Raw genomic sequence first — 8,734 nt, 5'->3', positions numbered from 1 at the left:
ACTAAAAAAAATTGAAGATGGATCCGAACCCAGATCATCTAGCAAACAAGGGAATTGACGCGCCCAATATAACCACTTCTTCCGTCCATCTTTTAGTGTCTGGGGGCACAACTAAAATATTTAAGGGGCCTATATACATGTACAGGTATATATGCAATGTTTTTGTCGAGGCTAACGGGTCCCCTGGCCCCTCTACATGCAACGTAGGTCCACCTTTGGTACCGGAATATCAAACGCTAGCCTAAAAAAATGTGAGGTTATATTAGCCAATATACTGAAGCTGAAATGTGAAACACCAGAGCGGCGGAGAAGATCGAAGCAGTAAGCGCTACTGTTGTCTCGTAGAAGAGATTAAGAGAATGGGATTTCAACGAGTAGACAAAAAAGAGAGAAATGCGGTGAACGTGGATCGAACACGTGACCTTCAGATCTTCAGTCTGACGCTCTCCCAACTGAGCTATCCCCGCGTTTTGACACGTTCTGCTGCTATCCTATATTTGTCTTAAACATCCCCGTGACTTAATCCCCAAGTTTAATACCAGCAAAAAGAAATCTCTCCCTGGCGTAAACTATCTTTTTATAAATATTACACTAAACACCCCTGTAATATAACTCAATTATACTTACACTTCTTATATTTCAAAATCAAATATTTATACTCCATATACCATGAAATCCTACACTCACACCCCTTATAAGGTGTAACCTTATGTAAACTTAACTAAGTATTTTCAGAATATAAAATAGGAAATGAGTAGTTCCGAAACTCATAACTAGGAAATAAAATTTTTACTTCTTAAGTTATTATTAATAGTTGGCATTATCTTATTAAGTAATTTGTATTCATTTGTTATTTTAGAATTTCAAAAGATATTATTCTCTTTTTTAATCAAAGAAGCAAATAAAGATTTCAACAAAAATATTTATCCTCTTTGTTAAATTTTCATTAAATAAATACATTAAAAAATTATTTATAAATTTAATTTATTTTGATAATTATATTTTCATATACTTAATTATAGATATACCTCATAGGGGGTGTAACTTTAGAAATTTTATAGTAAAGAGTGTGTAAGTTTTGAGAGTGTACAACAACAACAACAACAAAGTATAATTCTGTGGAGGATAATGTGTACGCAGACCTTACCCCTACCATGGGGTAGAGAGGCTGTTTCCAAATAGACTCTGACATCCTTCCCTCCAAGAACTTCCCACATTGCTCTTGGGGAGACTCGAACTCACAACCTCTTGGTTGGAAGTGGGGGTTGCTTACCATCAGATCAACCCCTCTCGTGAAAGTGGATGTATAGTGTAATAGTCCTTTTTTTTTTTAATTTAATGCCTTGATGCCTTGACTTGAAAAAGATATTTTGTGGAAATTGGAGTATGACCCATTTTTTAATTTAATCAGCCTTGCTTTTTACTATTTATTTATTTGGTCTTTGACCTATCAAATTTAATTCCATCCGCTCATTTAAAACTCTTATAGTTAGTAAATTTCTTATTTTTACCTAAGTAGTCGTTAACACTTCATTTCATCAGACATTTGTTGGTTAGAAGATAATAAAGTAACCAAATACGAACAAATAATAATTTATAGGAATTTCCAACTCTTATTTCGTTTTCCAAGTTAATTTTTCAATAGGCAGAAAAATATGTTAGGAAGATCTTATCTTATCTTTTTATTTTTCAATCATTTTCTACTTTTATTTGATAAAGATAATCTGAAAATTCATAACTTCTCAAAAGTATAAAATTTAAAACTTCATCTCTTCAACTATACATACCCCCCCTGCATGGCCTTATCCCCACCCCTAGCAAAGGACCCAATACCTCTATTACTACAGGAATCCCTTGAACGTGGAACCAACAATCAAGAACACCTTCAAGGAAATCCTAGTAGAGAAACACGTGACAACGTCAAATGTTTACTATCCACAGTACTACCAGCAGTAGAGCTTGAAACAGCTTCAAACATAGGGAGCACTGAGCCACCCCCACTGTCACGGGAGTAAAAACTTAGGATATACCAACCATGCAAATTCTCACTTATCATCAAGGTGTTTGGAAGGAAAATCTCCCACCATTTCCAACAGACCATACTCCAGCAGCTTTGGAACCCAACTAAGCAGCTTATCCTAATTGACCTAGGATGGAAGAAAAAGGAAAATATGACCAATGCGCTACACGGGTGTCGTTATGGGCCATTTCCTCTCTGTTTGAAATTGGGAGCCAACTTTCATTCCGGCAAATACAATGATACAATCCACAACCATATGGATTAGGCTACCGCAATTACCCACTGAATTCTATGATAAACAAATCCTAAAAAACATGCGCATAAAGATTGGCAAGGTGCTGAAGATAGACACATGTACCTCTACTACATTACAAGGCAGATATGCACGGATCTGTATTCAAGTGCTAACCGAGGAACCACTGCAAACAATGGTAATAATAGGGGACCATAAGCAGCCGATTGTGTATGAGGGTGACGGTATCCTTTGCAAAGGGCGTGGGCGAATTGGCCATATCTCCAAAAAAAATACCCCTTAGCAATAGTTATCGACACACCGAAGCAAGTGGAATGCTCAAACAGTTCCTAAAAACTATCTGGAGAGGAAAGCTAGAAACCAGCGGAATTTCCAAGGAGGAAGAAGCATCGAGGGAAAATAATAGAGCACCAGAAACACTCCCTACCTTCCCTACTCAGATGCACTCTAAAAAGCCACCCGATCCTAAACTTGTACAGTCTGCACCTACTTCATTCACCAAACAAATCTCACATACCTTCATCCCTTCACCTGGCCAAAGAAACAGGAGAACCATCTCTCCAGCTAAAATGCATGAGAGAAGAGCTAAGGGCCTTTGCTATTTCTGTAATGAAAAATTCACACCAGGTCATAAGTGTACATTGGCTTCAATTGTTTGTGTTGGGAGGAGAGACTATGAGGAGATGGAGGAGGAATAGGTTAGTGGAGACCCCTCAACTGAAGAATCATACACTGTAGGAGATAATACACCAATAATCTCTTTATATGTTATAACTGGACTTAGAGGTGCCCAAACTATTAAGGTAACTGGGTATAGTGAAAAAAGGCCCCTACACATACTTATTGATAGTGGTAGCACAGATAATTTCATTGATTCTGACATAGCTAAAAGGTTGGGTTGTGTGATCACTCTAATTAAGTCTCAGTCTGTTAGTATAGGCAATGGAACTGAGTCTAACATTACTGTTGTTGTGAAGAACTTCCAATGGATGCTGCAGGGTACCACTTACACCTTTGACATGATTATTTTCCATGTTGGTAAGTATGATGTGGTATTGGGAGCACTGTGCATGATCACCTTAGGACCAATCACCTTAGACTTCTAATTTGACCATCTCCTTTAACTCTGAAGGCAAGCATCATGTCCTCAAAGGAGACTTTCCTAAGTGTAAAGAAGCTGGAGCTAAGGCTATTAATAGATTGAAGGGAGATGAGATACAAATGTTCACGCTTCAGATCAATTCTGACAACTCTCATAGAGGAGGAGACTATCAGCTCTATGCTCTCTAACTACCTAAACCTACTGACACACGTGAAAATCTCTCCCAACTCCTCTTCACCTACAAACATCTCTTTGTAAAACCAACCACCTTACCTCCTACTAGAGGCACCTTTGACCGTAGGACACCCTTGCAACCTGACTCCAAGGCTGTTAACATTCGATCTTATAGCTATTCTGCTATGAAGAAGGACATTATTGAGAGGTTTATTAAGGATATGTTAGCATAGGGAGCCATCCAGTACAACAACAACCCTTTTGCTTCTCTATTGGTCCTTGTTGGTAAGAAAGATGGTACTTGGAGGTTGTGTGTGGATTATAGGGAACTAAATCAGTGCGTTATCAAGGATAAGTTTTCTATTCCTATAATTGATTATCTACTTGATGAGCTAGGGGGGGAGCTACAATCTTTTCTAAAATTGATTTGAGGTCTGGATACCATCAGTTTAGAATGGCTATTGAGGACATCCACAAGACAGCTCTCAAAACTACCACGACCCAAAATCTAACCATGAGTGATGGCACCTATCGTGTTACAAGGCAAGACTATTTCCCAAAATATTACTAATAAATCGATTATAAAATTTTAATAAAATATTTCAACATTTAAATTTTTCATAAACTAAATCAACTCTAAATATAATATTAAAAAATACGAAAAACGAGCCCCAAACATCGGAGTTTTACTAAGTCATGAGTGTCTAAAACTATGAACTAAGATATACAAACTGTCTAACTGTCCAAGGAAGAAATGACAAAAGGAGTAACAAGGTCGTGCAGACACTAGCAGCTACCTTGAAATCTCCACAGATAGTCGGCCTGAACTCAACGATCGCCGCGCTCTAACTCACCTGGATCTGCATAAAGTGCAGAGTGTAGAGTGAGTACAACCGACTCAGTAGTAACAGAAATAACTAAGGAACTGAGCAGTAGTGGCGAGCTAAGCAAAATGGTTCAGAACAATTTATTTTCACAATTTACAATAAACATGAATGAACAGGTAAATTCCATAAAACCAACAAATGCCACAAAGAAATTAACAGGTAAATATAGCAACATCAAAAGTAAATGCAACCTCACAGCGATGTCACTCCATCACTCGCACTCAACACTCAACATTTAACACTCAATACACTCAACAATCTGTGCTCACTGGGGTGTGTATAGACTTCGGAGGGGCTCCCAAAGCCCAAGCTCTAAGCACAGATAACACATGTGCTACCATATCAATACCTGGATCCGCACGGTCAACTCACGTGCTACGCGGATAACTCACGCGCTATGATATCAATACCTGGACCAGCACAGTCAACTCACGTGCTACGCGGACAGTTCACGCGCTATGGTATTAATATCCTCACAACCAGGCCCTCGGCCTCACTCAATCATGTACCTCACTAGCCTCACCATCATCAACAAATAAGGGAACACAACCCACATCAAGTATCACAGCATATTAGCAAATAATAGAGACTAAGGTAAACATGTACAATAATTTCTATGACTGAGTACAAATAAAGTGAGCAAGAATAAAGTCTAAGCATGATCACTAACATGAAGGCAGACAAGTTCAACAACAAGTAACTACGTAAACACAAATGATGGCCATAAGGCCTCACGGGACGGACCAAGTCTTAATCCTTCGGGGTATACACCCACACGCCCGTCACCTAGTGTGGGTATCACCTCCAAACAGTTACACGATATCAAATTCTCCAGGTTTATACCCTCAAAGCCAGAGTTAAAATTATTACTTACCTCAACAACGTAAAATCTTACTCCGGGATACCCTCGTCTCTAACTCGGTCTCTAAAAGCTCTGAATCTAACCATAATCAGATTAATACCATCAACATGTGCTAAAGAATTAAATTCCACAATAAAGACTATAAAATATGCCAAAAATCTGAAATCGGCCAAAATCCGACCCCGGTCCTACGTCTCAGAATCAGTCAAAAATGGCAGAATAATAATCCACGTCCTCTCCCGAGTCTAACCATATAAAATTCGTTAAAATCATACTCCGTTTGATCCCTCAAATCCTCACTTAAAACTCTCCAAAACTCAAGCCCTAACTCTCTCAATTTCACTTTGAAATCATCAATCAAATCCCAAAAATGAAGATGGATTCATGAAATATAATTAAAACCGAGTAGAGAACACTTAACCCAATCCATATGGTGAAAATCTCCTCCAAAATCGTCCATATCCGAGCTCCCCAACTCAAAATATAACCGAATGAACAAACCCTTGTTTTGTATATTTTTTCCAGCTATTTTGCCTTGTTTCTCGTACCAAATGATGCCGAAACTCACTTTTTATATCTCTAATGGATTTCTTATGAAATTATAGTCAAGTTAGGCTTTTGAATCACTCAATTTGACCTTATAATAAAGGATATATGTTAGTTTCAATATTTTGCAAATAGTGCAGATTTTTAATTACGCAATCAGTGGGAATTTCGTAATTAATCTAAAAAAAATCTGTCAACCTAATTCTTAGTAAAATAACCATAAAATCCTAATACAATGTCCAAATTCAATGATTCTTTTTCATACGGGTCCGTAATTACGATACGGATCTAATGCTTCAATCAAAAAGAAATCGGAGCTCATTTGTTCAATATGATATCATTTATGCTTGAAGAAACGTCGTCAAAACATAAGAAAAACGGGCGTAACATAACCCAAACCTATCTGAAACTCACCCGAGGCCCTCGAGACCTCAACCAATAATTCCAACAAGTCATATATCACTACCCGAGCTTAATCGAACCTTCGGAACACCGAAAACAACACCAAAACACCAAATCAACCTCGAATTCAAGCCTAAGAACTTTTAAACTTCCAACTTTCGCCAATTCAAGTCTAATTCTACCACGGACCTCCAAATTACATTCTAAACACACTCCTAAGTCTAAAATCACCCAACGAAGCTAACCGAATTATAAAAATCCAAATCCAAATTTGTTTACTCATAAGTCAACTTCCGGTTGACTTTTCTAACTAAGAGACTAAGTGATCATTTCTCTCCAAAACTACTCGGAACCAAAACCTACCAACTTGATACAACTCAACACAGCTGAACAACACATAAATAAGTATAGATGGGGGAAATGGGGCTATAACTCTCAGAACGAACGACGGGGTCGTTACAAAAAATATATACGAGCCACTATGAATACCTAATGATGCCCTTTGACCTCACAAATGCCCCATCCACCTTCCAGGGCCTTATGAATCATCTCTTTCAAGAGTATCTCAGGAAATTTGTTTTGATATTGTTTTATGACATTGTTTCTGACATTCTAATCAATAGCAGGACCTTACAAGATCACTGTCACCATATGCTGCAAGTTTTGATGTCATGACTCAACATTAACTATTTGCCAAGCAATCTAAATGTATGTTGGAGTTCAATAGGTAGAGTATCATGGTCATTTCATCTCTAAGAAGGGAGTGTCTACTGATCGTAAGAAGATCCAAGCTATGTAGTAGTGGCCTACTCCCACAAATCTTAAACAAGTAAGAGGACTCCTTGGATTAGTTGGGTACTACAAAAAATTTATCAGGAATTATAGTCTCATTAGCAGACCTCTTACTAACTTGCTAAAAAATATGGTTTCTCATAGTCTTCCACAACTGAAGCTGCCTTCAGTAACCTGAAGGATGCCCTCACCTCTGCTCCAATATTAGCCCTTCCTGGCTACTCCACTAGCTTTGTAGTTGAGACATATGCAAGTGGAGTGGATTTGGAGCAATATTTATACAAAGATGTCACCCCATTGCCTATATCAGCAAGGGTCTTGCCACCAGACATATAGGATTATTAGTCTATGAGAAAGAGTTTATTGCCCTAGTGTTTGTAGTCACTAAGTGGTCACATTACCTTCTAGGCCAACAATTCATTGTCAAAACATATCAAAAGGCCTTAAAATTCCTCGGAGCAGAAATAACATACAAATTCTCAAATCAGATGGCTAGCTAAAATATTGCCTTCTGACTTTGAGATACAATATAAAAAGGGAAAGGAAAATATAGTTGCTGATTCATTGTCCAGGATGCAAGGAGCTGAACTACTCACACTAATAGTTTCATTAGTTCACACAAACCAGTGGCAAGAAATTGAGGACTCCTGGGCATAGGACACTGAGCTGCAAGCTCTTATTGCTAACCTACAAACCACCCCTCACTCTCAGTATACTTGGCTCAGTGGGCAGTTAAAAAAGGAAAAGAAAGTTGGTCATAGGCCATGATCTGGCCTTGAGGACCAAGCTCATTTCACTCTATCATAACACACCAACTGGTGGCCACTCAAGCATTGATGCCACCACCAGGAGACTATTCATATATTTCTACTGGAAGGGTATTAAGAAGGACGTTATTGACTACATACATAAATGTGCCATCTATCAAATGAATAAGTATGATCCTGCAACATACCCTGGATTCTTACAATCTCTTCCAATTCCATCATTGCCATGGACTGCTATCAACATGGATTTTATTGAAGGTCTGTCTAAATCTAGAGGAAAGACAATCATATGGGTAATTGTGGATAAATTCACCAAGTATAGGCATTTTTTAGCCTTGTCCCACTCCTTATCTACTCAATCTCTGGCACCATTATCCTTAGATCACATTTTAAAACTTCATGGGCAACCAACTACCATCACTAGTGTCAGGGACCCCATCTTTGTTAGTGCTTTCTGGCAGGAATTTCTATCTTTGCAAGGGGGTTCAATTGTAGACTTCTACAGTCTACCACCCTCAAACTAATGGCCAAAAGAGGTCTTCAATAGATGCCTTAAAACCTATCTCAGATGTTTTTTAACTGATTCACCATATGAATGGCCTGATTTTTTTCCTTTAGCAAAATGGCAGTATAATTTCACCTTCCACTCTGCTGCATAGACCGCTTCCTTTGAGCTTCTATATGTCTATCCTCCTCCTACTCACCTGATTTACCTACTTGATTTTATTGATAACCTACCTGTGGACAACCTACTACTGGTTAGGGATCTGAAATTTCACATAGCTAAGTTCCATTTAACTAGAGCTCAGCAAAGGATGCAGACCTTAACTAATGCTCACAGAACAGACAGGCACTTTGAGGTCGGAGATTCGATCTTCATCAAACTTCAATCTTACAGGAAAATTACCCTTTCAAATTTACCCTTCCAT

At 38.3% G+C, this 8,734-nt stretch overlaps 1 non-coding gene across 1 annotated transcript; it reads right to left on the bottom strand.

The window, feature by feature from the left end:
- Positions 1–394: 394 nt before the first annotated feature.
- On the bottom strand, positions 395–467 carry TRNAF-GAA (transfer RNA phenylalanine (anticodon GAA)). Its single transcript has one exon. It is a non-coding gene; the product is annotated as a tRNA-Phe (tRNA).
- Between the last annotated feature and the right edge of the window lie 8,267 nt (positions 468–8,734).

The sequence above is a fragment of the Nicotiana tabacum genome, chromosome 8 (genome assembly GCF_000715075.1).
Source record: "Nicotiana tabacum cultivar K326 chromosome 8, ASM71507v2, whole genome shotgun sequence".
Taxonomy (NCBI): Eukaryota; Viridiplantae; Streptophyta; class Magnoliopsida; order Solanales; family Solanaceae; genus Nicotiana; species Nicotiana tabacum.
The sequence above is the reverse complement of the archived record's forward strand: the minus strand, read 5'-3'. Positions and strand labels throughout refer to the sequence as shown.